Below are 13,517 nucleotides of genomic sequence, written 5' to 3'. Positions count from 1 at the left end.
CCGGACGTTGCACCTTATAGGCGTGCTCGGCCTCCTCACGTTCAATGACGATAGCTATGCTAATGATGCGAGAAGTGGCAGCGATGTAGATCAAGAGAGTTTCATCTAGTCGAGGCACCATCATGATTGGAGGCTTTGTTAAAAACAACTTGAGCTGCTCAAAAGCTACATCTACCTCCTCCGACCAGGAGAAGTGCTCGGAGGCCTCAAGGAGTTTGAAGAACGGTAGTCCCTTTTTGCCAAGGCGCGATATGAAGCGGCTTAGAGTAGCCATGCAACCCATAAGCTTCTAAATATCCTTGATGGACGTTGGCCATTTCATGCTGGTGATGGCAAAGACCTTGTCAGGGTAGGGTTCGATGCCATGAGCACTAACAATGTAGTCCAAGAGTATTCCGGATGGAACCCCAAAGATGCACTTTGAAGGGTTGAGCTTCCATCGGTACCTTTTTAGGTTGGTGAACGTTTCTTGGATTTGACAAGCACATCATCGATGTAAGATTCAATGTTGTGGCCTATCTGTTGATCGTGGCACATCTAGATGGCCCTTTGGTAGGTCGTCCTAGCGTTCTTGAGTCCAAAGGACATGGTGGTATAGCAGTACGCACCAAAAGGCATGATGAACAATGTCTTGATCTGGTCTTCTTCCTTGAGGGAGATCTGGTGATAGCTAGAGTAATAGTCGAGGAAGGAGAGTAGTTCGTAGCTAGCGGTGGAGTCTACAACCTCATCTATCCGAGCCAGAACAATGGGGTCTTTAGGGCAGTGTTTGTTAAGATCAGTGTAATCAACACACATTCTTCATTCTTTATTCTTTTTTTGAACGAGAATAGGGTTTGCTAACCACTCAGGATGATACACTTCTTTTATGAATTTGGTAGCTAGGAGCCATTTTATTTCTACCCTAATAGCCTCCTTCTTGTCTGGCGCGAATCGTCAAAGTTTTGGCTTGATCGGTTTGGTGGTTGGTGAGACATACAAGGAGTGCTTGATCTTCTCTCGTTGTACCCCTAGCATGTCTGTAGGTTTCCAAGCAAACACGTCGGTGCTAGCATGTAGGAAGGAGACAAGCGCACTTTCCTATTTGGGGTCGAGGTGAGCCCCAATCTTCATAGTATTGGAGGGGTTGTCGAGGCTGAGGCTGACCTCCTTAGTTTCCTTAGACTTGGCGGAGGTGTGAGGAGGCTCTAGTAATGGGATCTCTATGTCATCGTAGGGCACCATATTGGCATCAGTGACCACACTTGCCATTTGGATGGAGAGGTCAGTGGCTTTGGCAAGGGCGAGACTCTCTATCTTGCTGGCATAGGCGATGGAGAGGTTGGCCTGTAGAGCCAGGATTCCTATAGGCAAAGGCATCTTCAGCACTAGATAAGTGTAGTGCAGTACAACCATGAACTTGGCCAGAGCTGGCCGACCAAGTATGGCATGGTAGGCGGTGTTGAAGTCGGCGATGAGAAGTTGATGTGCTTGATGTGGTAGTTGCTTACCATGCCAAACTATACTGGAAGGGTAATCTCTCCAAGCGGTTTGGATGCCCTGCTAGGTACCATACCCCAGAAGGAGTCGGAGGGTGTGAGATCTGTTATCCCGAGGCCCAGCTCCTTTAGGGCTCCAGCAAAGAGGAGGTTCAGAGCGCTCCCACTGTCGACGAGCACTTTTCTGAAAAGCACTTTCTAGACGGTTGCATCAAGGATGAGTGGGAAACACCCCGTGTAGGGGATGTCCACCCACTGGTTAGCCCTGCTAAAGGTGATAGGGACCTTGGACCAAGGGTGATAGCTGGGGTTGGTGGCAGCATCTTCCGCGGTGACGGCGAGCACTCGGTGGGCGGTGAGCTTCCATTCTCTTCTGCTCTCGGTGGAGGCGAGGCCCCCAAAGATGGTGGCGACCACCTTGTCGTGATCCTGGAAGGCATTGTTGTTGCCCCCAGGTGGTCGACGGCCTCTGGCTCCATCATTGTTGTCGTCGTTCAACTTTTTGGCCAGGAATTCCTTAGCCAAGCTGAGGCAGTCCTTCATCTTATGCTTGGTGTTCTTGTGGAGAGGGCATGGGTTGTTGAGGATCTTCTTGTACTGCTTGTCATAGTTGTGCTTGGCTCGTGGTTCTTTGATGGTAGTGATGATGTGGTTTAGTCAGCAGCGGTGATATTGACCAAACTTGGAACCTTCTTGCCGATCACAGGCACTATCCCTATGGTGACTATGGTTGTCATAGCGGCAGTCGCTGTGGTGCCAGTCATCAAGGCGATCGTCGCTGTGGCGAGTTGTGCAATGAGTGCCCGCATCCTCGTTGAAGCACACCTTGGCTTCCTCGGTGTCGATGTACTAGTTGGCGGTCATAATCATCTCGCTAATCCCCAATGGTGCTTGCGGTTGAACTTTGAGCGGAGATCATGGTGATGGAGTCCTTGGACGAAGGCGGTGATGACCTCAGCTTCCATGATGTTAGGAATAGAATTCCTCATCTCAGAAAAGCATCTAATGTAGCTATGGAGGAGCTCAGACAACTTCTGATAGATGCGGTTCAGATCATGCTTGGTGCCTAGCTGAGTACACATAGCCATGTAGTTGTCAGTGAAGACCTTTTTTAGCTCTTCCCAGGATCCGCTGGAGTCCAGGGCAAGGCTTGTGAACTACTTCATTGCGGTTGGCATGAGCATGATGGGAAGATAATTTGCCATGACACTGGTATCTCCTCTGGCAGTGCACACAACAGTGGCATAAGCTTGTAGCCACTGTGTGGGGTTCATCCTTCCCTCGTAGGGCTCGACCCTAGTGATTTTCAAACCACGAGGCCACTAGAGTGTTTGAAGTGCCCTCATGAAAGCTGGGGGCCCATCAAGGTTGTTGGCACCATGATCTTAGCATTGCCGGTGTTGAGCGGCTCGAGAGCTAAGTCCAGGTTACCGAAATCTTGCTCATACTCTTAGCGGCGGCATACTTCTTCTTCATGGCAACCAAAGCAGTGCTCGTCGATACGTCGTCGTGCATCTCAAAGATTATTGAGGTGCACTGGGATGTCCTAGTCGACCTCCTAGTCATGTTGGTGAAGGTGTTCGATGTGGTTTCCCCTAGCTCCCCCTTGGAAGGGTTGCCTATCGTCGCGGTACTGGTCAGTGAAGTGACTTGGGCGGCAATCAGATCTCAGCTCGACTGATCAGTGAATCGAGCTTGTGGAGTAGGAAGGTCTCTGGTCCTAGTGGATCTTGTTGACCTGGTAGTGCACTGCTTTAAGCATGGCAGCGACCTTGGTGACCTTTGGTGTCTGCGAGAGCCGAGCGAGCTCATTAGCGGCCATGGCCAAGTTGGCGCTTAGAGTCTTGTAGATGTCGTGGCCATCAACATAGACAAACTCATCGACAAGGTTGCATTGGAGCTGGCGTGACCTTACTTGCGAGTAGAGCTGAGCCTCAGCCATCGCAAGGGCAGCCTCATTTGTCCGGCGCTATGCATGGTTGATGTTCCTATTGATGCAGGCAGTGTGGTCCTCCTTGGTTTCCCCTTCCCATGGGGGCTGTCGATGCTGACATTGAAGATTGTGCCTCCATGGAAAGGAGGGAAGGGAGGTTACTCAGAGGTGGTTTTGGCAATAGTCTCCATAGAGCCCTGGGACTCAGAGTCTGAATTCTCCTCCAAGATGGTTTAGAGGGACACTCTAGGGCATCGGCCAATGTGTAGCACATTGACAGCCGGCGAAAGCTGGTCGGTGGGAGGTTGGACATCTCCAACCTGGTTGGTGAACTTGCCCCTTAGGGCATCTTGGTAGGTAGCGGTGATCTTGGTGAGCCTGAAGGGTAGAGCCACAACCCCTAGAGTTTCTCGAGCAGCCTCCGACAAATCTAGATCAGAGAGAGGTTGGCGTTGAACTAGAGTGTCTAGAGCCGATTCTATGATGGAGAGGCAATCAACGAGCTTCTGACCTACCTAATCGATGGATGTGATCAGATCGTCATTGTTGATTTGCCTCCTTTGGTAGCGAGGAAGCGGGCGGTGAGTTGTCAGTGAAGACGACCTCAGAAGCGGTTCCAAGATCAGATCTACAGTCGCAGGTGTTGGGGTGATCGGCACAGTATTGATCTACACCAGCTCGATGAGCTCTCTGACTTCGTCAGTGGTGATGATCCATGAGATCAATTTGACCATAAAGATCTGGTTGGGCTATGGGAGGGATGAAGAGCCTACAAAATGTACCATCTTGTTCGACATGGAAACAACATACACACCCCTACCTGGCACGCCAACTGTCGATAGAATATCATCGACAATCCTCCAAGGGGTATCCCATGAAGGTAGAGTGATTGGTAGAGATGCGTGTAATCGAGAACAAGAAGGCAATAGAGACACACAAGTTAGACAGGTTTAGGCCATCAGTATGACGTAATAGCCTACTCTAGTGGTCTGTTGGATTGTGTTGGCTATCATATGATATTGCATGAGTTCAGAGGGGGTCCCTGCCCACCTTATATAGTCCAAGGGGTAGGGTTACAAGTCAGTTAGATCTGAGAGATAACCAGAAAGTAATAATAGATTATAAGAATCATGGGATCATACGTATCCTAACAGATCTTGTAGTATCTTCAGAATATCTTCTCGGTGTCTTGCGGGAGGCGTCGAGCAGTGTTGTGCCCCATAAGGCTTTCATCTTGTGGGCTGGGCCACCCTTGGGGGCGTAGCCCATGTGGTCCGCAGTGGGTATTCGGGGTCATACCCCATAGTAGGCATGTCCGATGAAACCCTACAATGGAAGCTTTATCCTTTCTCTTTGATGGGAAAAGCAAAACACTGGTACAATCTCAACATAGGGAGTAGACAAGGAGATTGGAAAGCCCTATGCTCTAGCTTTTGCTTACAATTCTTTCCCATCTCTAGGATAGTCAGCCTTTGTTTAGATATTCTATCTTTTAAACAAGAAGAAAAAAATCCATAGGCATGGCTTGGGAACGCTTTAATACTCTGTGATAGAACCGCCCAATTTATACAAGATCAAGTATGGCTACCCCCATTTAACATATTGACGTGCGCATACTTTCACTTATATAAACTCAGTAGTCCACTGAGTGTCATGAAGGACCTCGGTAAATCAACATCATAACCAAGATCGAGTGATTAAATACACATCACATACACAGAGTTGTAGTGGAAATAATGTTTACAATGAGTTCACAAATAATAATACAAGTTTGAACTAGAGCTTTTGGTTACTACTGAACTTACCATGTTGGATCTCAAACCCACTGCTTAACTTGTGACTAACACCCGGGGTGTTATAGCCCACCCGCCTTATGGGAATCTCGCCCTGAGATTTGGTGCGAAAGACTTTTAAGGGAAGAGAAGCATGTCATCCATTTTCCAACATCAGTGATAGCATTAGGCTACTTAACTTTAGAGTATCAGAGAGGCTAATTTGGTCAAGACACTTTCTGATACTTGCTCTTCATAGTAAGTTTTGTTTGAAGAATTTCCTTCATTGGCTTCCATGAAGCATTGTTACTTTGGGAGGAATCCACATCAGCACAACACTTCATTCTCAGGATCCAGAGAGTACTATGGAGCATAAACTAATTACCCACAATCTCTATTTCCCTAGTGAATATAGCTATGAACTTTGCACTAGGCTTCATGCTTTTGAAAGCTACTCATTACAATGGTTCCATGTTCATTCACAAAGTTCAAAAAGTAGTTCTCTACCAAAGTAGCTTGAGTACAACCTTTCATAAGGGATGAGATCACAGACGGGGTAAACATCCTCCAAGGCTGTAAGAAACCGAGTAACCAGTAGACAATATCTATGCCGGTCATAACCATTCAATCACTCAGATACCAACCGATGGAAAACTACATAATGTTCCATGTGTGTAGTTCTCCTTCTCTAATGATAACACTATATTATCTGAGTCTGTTGAGTGAGTAGTGAATGTGATAGCTGACTCTATTGACTCAGCATTTTTCGACGATCATTATTTAAGGGAATCCTTGTATCCAAGCGACAACAGTTATCTGGGTTGAATCTGAGGCAACCTCTTGGGTAAAAACACATGGACGGTACCAACGACAAGTTCACCTTGGAAAACATTGCTGAAGAAGGATGACAGCGAGGTCTGGAGGACAACAAAAGTTGTAGTTATTCACCAAACGGAGAAACAGTACACTACTAAGATCGAGTACACTTTTCCTTCATGGTGCTGTTGCACATTAAGTTGGGTTGACTTGTACTGTAGCCAAACTTTCCTTGTTGTACTACTTTTGACATTGAGGCTTCTTTCTAATGTCAATCAACAACTCAAAATTATAATCTAAAATCTGTTGTTTGACACTTTTCAAATTGTTTTTGACTCGCAAAGGCACAAATTGACTTGTAGAACACCTTGACTGCTCAAGCATTGTTGATATAAGAGAGCAAAAGCAAGCCAACAAGGGGTGCAAGGAGTCTTTTCTAGGGCATCTAAAGTATTAACAAATGGCAAAACATTGACCATGTTGCAACCTTGGCATCAATTACTAACACAACCTTCTAATACGAGGGATGACAGCAGTCAACAGAGAAATCACAGATTCTATACACCTTGGTTTTCAGTTCATATCTCACAAACTATTGGGCCATTGTGCATAAATTTTAGTAACCATATAGATCAAAGAATCCTTTAACTACTGACCAAAATTTAGCTCAAATGGACACCATTTGACTGTCCAAACAAATCATCTACCAAAACTGCTCTGTTGTGAAATTTTAATGACCTGAACTGAAAAAATATCTCTCAAATTTGATGCTTTACTCAACCAATCCTCAAACCAACTTATGACATTGGAGTACCCTAAGCGAGGAATGAGTTTGCCAAGTTTTGTGGCAATCCAACCATGTTTGAGCCATTAATCACTGGCTTAAGGATTACCGATTTAGTGCCATGAAATCTAGACAGATTTCCCGCTCTTCTTTTCCTTTGCCTCCCATGTTGGGGAGTGTGTTCTGCACTCTTTAACTTTTTCTTATAGAAGCAGCAGTAGCCTTCTCACTAAGGAGAGAGACTAGGGTTTGTCCTTACATGCCTCTTAAGAAACAACCCCAACCATTGAGTTAGACACCAACTCGATGATGCACAAGCATTGGACTGGTGGGCTATTTTTGCAGGGCACAATGCATACTTCACGTGGAGGGGCAGTCCTACCAGATAAGGGACCATTTCCAACTACCCTTCTATACTTCCTCTAATAGGGTCTTGAACAAATCCTTTGATAGCACCATATACATAATGATGCTGACTAAGACTAGGGATGTGCTTTCTCTAGCTCTTTACTTAGCTGATATAGCCTCTTGCACTACCCATGCGATTGTCTAAGATGGAATTGACTTGACGACATAGGGCTTGGAGAAGAAAGCTGTACTAGCATCGCTGACCGGCTTTGCTATTTCTTCGTCTAACATTGTTCAGTGAGACATAGCCTTTGGAGCTACCAAAGAGATATTACCTAGCTAGTAATTAACCTTCCTATTGGTAACTAATTAGTTGTCTCTCAACATTTGAGGCTCCAAAACTTCTTTTTTTATGGCAACGATTGTAGTTGAGGTGCAAACAGATAGTCACCATGGAAGTCAGTAGAGAAGGGGTCACACTGAAGAAGGTCGGTTTTTGACTGCATGATCATCTTACACCTAAAGATCAAGAACTTGGATAGAAAGCTTAGGAGTACCAGGTGACCTATTACAGCACATAATATCTCCATCCTTTGTCACTCGACTAATAACTTATCCAATGTTACATGTTGTGTACCTTTTTGATCCAATGGGGATGACATAAGTTGCTCACTAGAAGACCAAGCATAGGAGCAAGCACCATTCAAAGGAGGGATAGCAAGCAGAGGCAGTCACAAGGTTAGCAGTCAATAAGGAGGCGATTCAAAGATCAAAACATAGCACAAGAGAACATAGCTTAATTACCGAAGACAACTGAGTAGGGGACTCTTGCTTAATTTCCAAATACGCCTTGTGTCCACCAAGGTGATTACCAAGTAAAGATTAACATGAGATTTGGTCTTGCCGAGTAGCAACATGAGATCAAGACTAACAAACATCTAGAGAATTGAAAGGGTTGGAGACAAAACAAATGAGATTCGAGGGACAGAGCCAATGCACTGACTAGGGATTCAATTGATAAAGCAATGACATGATCTGTGGGGAAAAGGTTCCAAAGCCAGGGTTGATAGCGATTAGCATGGCACCATATCATTTGTAGGAGAAGGAGCAATGAGGTTCAAAAAGGATTTTTGAGAAGGGTCCTCCCACACACGAGCAAGACATCCATGATACATGCAAGCATTCAAGGGAACTAAGCTTAGGCTTAAGGTCAAGCAAAGTCATGGATATAGGTCTTCATAGTACAACGTTCAAGGGCTAGCAACCACATGTACAGGCTCAGGCTCCTAAGAGAGAACTTAATTGGAGACGATAACCATGAGATTATCAAAACTTGGACATTGTTCTAGGATAGCGCTCTTCAACACTCATATGCTTTCCGAGGACAAAAGGGGTGACAGCTATGGCACTACCTAGATAATGAGCATCCACACATACATCATGGTCTTAAGCAAGCAATTCTAAACACTTAATCCAATTAGCTTAAGCGACTATTACTAAGCACAAATCTCGCACATAACAAGCAATCACCTATAGCAACACCACTACACATATCATGCAAAACATGGTGGTAAGGTATTGTTATCTTTTATTTACTTTTTACTAAGTAGGTGAACATCTCTTCAAAACAAGTTTTACTTATACTTAGCAAATTAGTTTTTGAAGGGGTGAAGTTTTTCCTAACTACTAACTTGTCATCTATTTCCTTTGGAAGCAAACATACAAGGCAAAGCTAATCACACACTATCTTCAAGCATAGCTATTCGGGCGGCATGGAACAAGGCATTTTGCCAAGCTTCACATAGGGATGATAGTAACATCACATGGATCACAAGTTACTTAATATTAGGACAAAGTGAGGAAAGCATGTTTATGCACAAACACAATCCTGATGCATGACCACCCTAGTCGTCCTCACAAATTGCCAGCCTAAGGTGGCAATCACATTTTATGTCGGTGGTATAACACGTACTCTCTCGATCTTTAGCTAGTCATCAGCTACATTCAATCTACGCATTCGTGGTTAGCGTACCTACAAAAGGATTTCATTTCAGCCCAACCCCACAATTATATATGTAGGAATGAAAGTCTGGACTCTAGGTTGTAAGCTAAATAATTCCATATATATATACCCACATATATATACTTCTATATCAAAGCTACCTAGCAGTAAATACGTCTATACATGCACATAGAATATGCATCTATAGCCGTACCAAAGCTAACCCACAATTAAATACTTCCATATATATATACTTAAGTATCAAAACTACCTCTCCCCTTTGACCGCATGCTCACATCTTGCAGTCATGCCACTCATCATCTTACCTAGGCGTAGAGGTATAGTGATCCATACATTACCATTCAAACGAATGACATCCATACAATAGCATGCCATATCGATGACAAAACTAAAACCCCTATGTTAGTACTTAGATAGCCACCTAATAGTCCTTAACTGGGCATAAAGGAGGATGTCGCTAGCAAAGTTTTGCAAATTAGTTTTGACAAATTTGCCTGTAGCTAAAGTTTTAGTCAAAATAGGCTTTTTTAAAACCAAACTTGGCTTTTAAAACTATGTACATGATAGTATTATGCTTAATCTTACTACGATACCAGCTGTGATAGAACCGCCCAATTTATACAAGATCAAGTACAACTGCCCCCGTTTAACACGTTGACGCGCACATACTTTCACTTATATAAACCCGGTAGTCCACCGAGTGTCATGAAGGACCTCGGTAAATCAACATCATAACCAAGATTGAGTGATTAAGCAAATACACATCACATACACAGAGTTGCAGTGAAAATAATGTTTACAATGAGTTCACAAATAATAATACAAGTTTGAACTAGAGCTCTTGGTTACTACTGAACTTACCATGTTGGAGCTCAAACCCACTGCTTAACTTATGACTAACACCCAGGGTGTTACATACTCTTATTAATACTGGCCCTAACCTTGCCATTCAAGACACCATTCTTCTTCAACACATTTATATGGTTCTTGATAAGAAAACCTCAAAGCATCTTAATACGGCTTCAGAAGGTTCATTCTTGCATGTCTCCGCAAATTCGAGGAGAAGCATTCTTACTAAAATCTTAGAGAACACCCCTAAAGAAGTAGAAAAGAAGCCGCTAGAGGAGGAATCCTAGATAGCTAAACTAGAACCTTTGCATAACCCATCACCAACTTTAGCTATCCCAAATCCTGAACCACCAAAAAAGGAGGAAATTCCAATTTTGGATTTCATGGTGAATTCAAGGATGAACTTTTTGATGAATATGGAAAGACCTCAAATTATCATACCATAAGAAGACCCTAGAAGTCTTGGAAATCATCATTTCATGAAAAACCTTAGACCCTTCTGAGGAAGCTTTCCTTAAAAAGACTATAAAAGAGCTAGTATCTATTATAAGCAATGAATGGCTAGAAGAATCAGAGCTTTCCCTGATGTGATTTTTTAGACTCACCTTCAATCTCCATTCATTAACAAATTAACAAAGCTCCTTTTGATGCTCTTTATAATCCAGTTGTGGGTGTTAATATCATATCTGTATCTTTTGCTCATGATTTATTAAAACACATGCCATTAACCCCAACAACAAAGTTATTGAAAGGTCTTTCAGGAAACATTCTCCTGAGTTTGGGGATACTTTATGTCCTCCCTATCTAGGTAAAAGGAACCAAAGTTCATTTGAGCTTCTATATCTTTGATATCATAGAGTTCGACCTATTGATAAGACAACCAATTGAAAGACTTATCCAAGAAGGACAATCAAAGAAGTTGAAGATAAGACTCAGGAAAAACTTTAAGCTTTCTATACCCATTACTCATTCTCTAAATGCTGAGACTGAGCCAATTCCCGAGGAAGACTCAATGGAAGAGGTTAAGGTTGCATCTCTTGATGATTTGATCGGACCCAACCTTGAAGATGATGCCTAGTTCTTCATCGAGGAGGAAGAAGAAAATCCTAAGCCCACCATTGAGCTTACACCCCTACCTTCTAGTCTTAGATATGCTTTTCTCAATAATGATTAGGATTCTCCAATGATCATAAGTGATAATCTCTCTCAGGAAGAGTCCCTACGCTTGATAACTATCTTAGAAAAGCATTGCTCTGCTTTTGGCTACTTGCTCCAAGACCTTAAGGGAATTAGCCCTGCTCCTTGCACCCATGGCATCCCTATAGATCCTAACTCTATACCTTCTAGGGAGCCACAGCGTAGGCTTAATAATGTAATGAGAGAGGTTGTTAAGAAGGAGGTTTTGAAACTCCTACATGCCAGGATCATCTATCCTATGTCGCATAGTGAGTGGCTAAGCCATGTTCAAGTTGTGCCTAAAAAGGGAAGCATGACTGTTGTTAAAATCAATGGAATGAATTAATCCCCCAATGAACCATCATTGGATGGCGGATGTGTATTGACTACCGAAAACTTAACAAGGCAACCAAGAAAGATCATTTTTCATTGCCCTTCATTGATGAAATGTTGGAGCAATTAGCGAATCACTCTTTCTTCTTTTTCCTTGATGGGTATTCAGGTTATCACCAAATACCGATCCATCTAGATGATCAAAGCAAAACCACCTTTACATGTCCATATGGAACTTATGCTTACTGTAGAATGCCTGTTGGACTATGTAATGCTCTAGCTTCTTTACAAACATGCATGATGTCTATATTTTTTGATATGATTGAAAAAATCATGGAAGTTTTTGTAACACCCTAGGTGTTAAGCAAGCATTTTGCATTGGAATTGCATGAGCACAAGCATCATTGATCATTCATGAGCATGAGCATCTCAAATTTTATCTCTATGATTGCTTATATCACATGTGTTTGTTACTAAATGCTTTACATATGCTAGGGTTTACATGTGATCAATGTATAAAATGTTTGTGGGACCCTAGGAATACCTTTAACATGTTTAGAATGTCATATGGAAGAACTTTGGTATTCATGACTTGGACCAATTTAGCCTCTAAGTTATTGTTACAGTGTAAGCTATCATTTTCAAGTTGCATGATTGACCTAAGTTGAACTATAGCATAGAGTGTTTGCATGGCAATGCACCCTTAAGCAAAGTTGTAGTACTTGACTAGAGTAACAACTTTTATTTTTGGGTCAAGACCTAATTCAATGCATGACATGCTCAAAAATAGTCCACAAGTAGCCTAGAAATGTCGTTGCAACACTTAAAAATTTTGGCTAAGTGTTAACTGTAGTTTTAGTTTCAATGTACCCTACTTTGAAGCTTTGCAATTTGAAAACCATGGAAAATTAGAGGAAACTTTCTAAATCAAAAGTTGTAGGTCTCGTGTAGCTCTAAAATTCTTGTTAAAGAAGTTTTTGCAAAGGACAAACGGTTTAGGAGTAATGATTGTGTGAAGTAGCTCTAACAGTCATGTTCATCTGAGTCTGATGTTGTTTCTAGGCTGCTATTAGTGGCCGACCGAGGGCAGGCTAGGTGTGCCATGTGGCGGCCATACGCCAGCACCAGCCCCGCTAGTCAGGCCAATGCAGAGGGATAAGATGCGCGTCTCTGCTGCTCGCTGCATTTCACTCACGCACCCCTCTCTCTCTCGCCCACCCATAGCAAAGTGGAGCACCTCGCCATTGTCATCGCTCCACCATGCCCACTCATCGCATCGCTGCACCACCGCATAATCTAGCTTGCCAATAGCTCCACCATCATCACCTCTTCCACCCTAACCCTCTAGTCCCACTTGTCGAGCCAGGGTAAGGGCGCATTTCACTTCACCACCACTACGCCATCACCGGAGCGCCGCCACGCACTCGGCTCACCATAGTCACACCATTCCACTGCACCTCCTGTCCTCCTCTTCTTTGGTCTATAGCTGCTTTGTAGTCCATATGCTTAGGAAAGAACTAGGTTAGATGCTACTGCGCGGTAGCAATGGAACACACCACCACTCCCGTCGTGGCCAGCCATCTCGGGGTCACTCTAGTCCATGCTCTTAGTCATCTCTGCATGGCTTTATGACCTAGATCCAGTAGGCTAGACAGAGACTCCCCTCTCACCGCTGGCTAGTCGGAATAGAGAGCCCCACCACAGTGCACCATGTGACATCGCATGGCCATGCATGCGGCCAAGCTTTTCCACTACGTCACCATGTCCTAATCCTCATCGTAGTGCTACGCTAGGTCAATAGGATGGAGTAGCTATCCTCACCAAGGCATGCCATGGTTAGAGATGGCCAGTGCACCATTGCACAGCTCTGCCATGCTGCCATGCTTTTTGCAAATGGGGTGAACCAAATTTTTGTTGTGAGGGTGCCCTAGTGCAGCACCAGTCCAATGAGGGGTACCACTAGGTGCGGGGGATCATGAGGAACATGTTGGTGTCACCATCATCG

Source organism: Miscanthus floridulus, chromosome 11, assembly GCF_019320115.1.
Source record: "Miscanthus floridulus cultivar M001 chromosome 11, ASM1932011v1, whole genome shotgun sequence".
In the NCBI taxonomy this organism is placed as follows: domain Eukaryota; kingdom Viridiplantae; phylum Streptophyta; class Magnoliopsida; order Poales; family Poaceae; genus Miscanthus; species Miscanthus floridulus.
The sequence above is the reverse complement of the archived record's forward strand: the minus strand, read 5'-3'. Positions refer to the sequence as shown.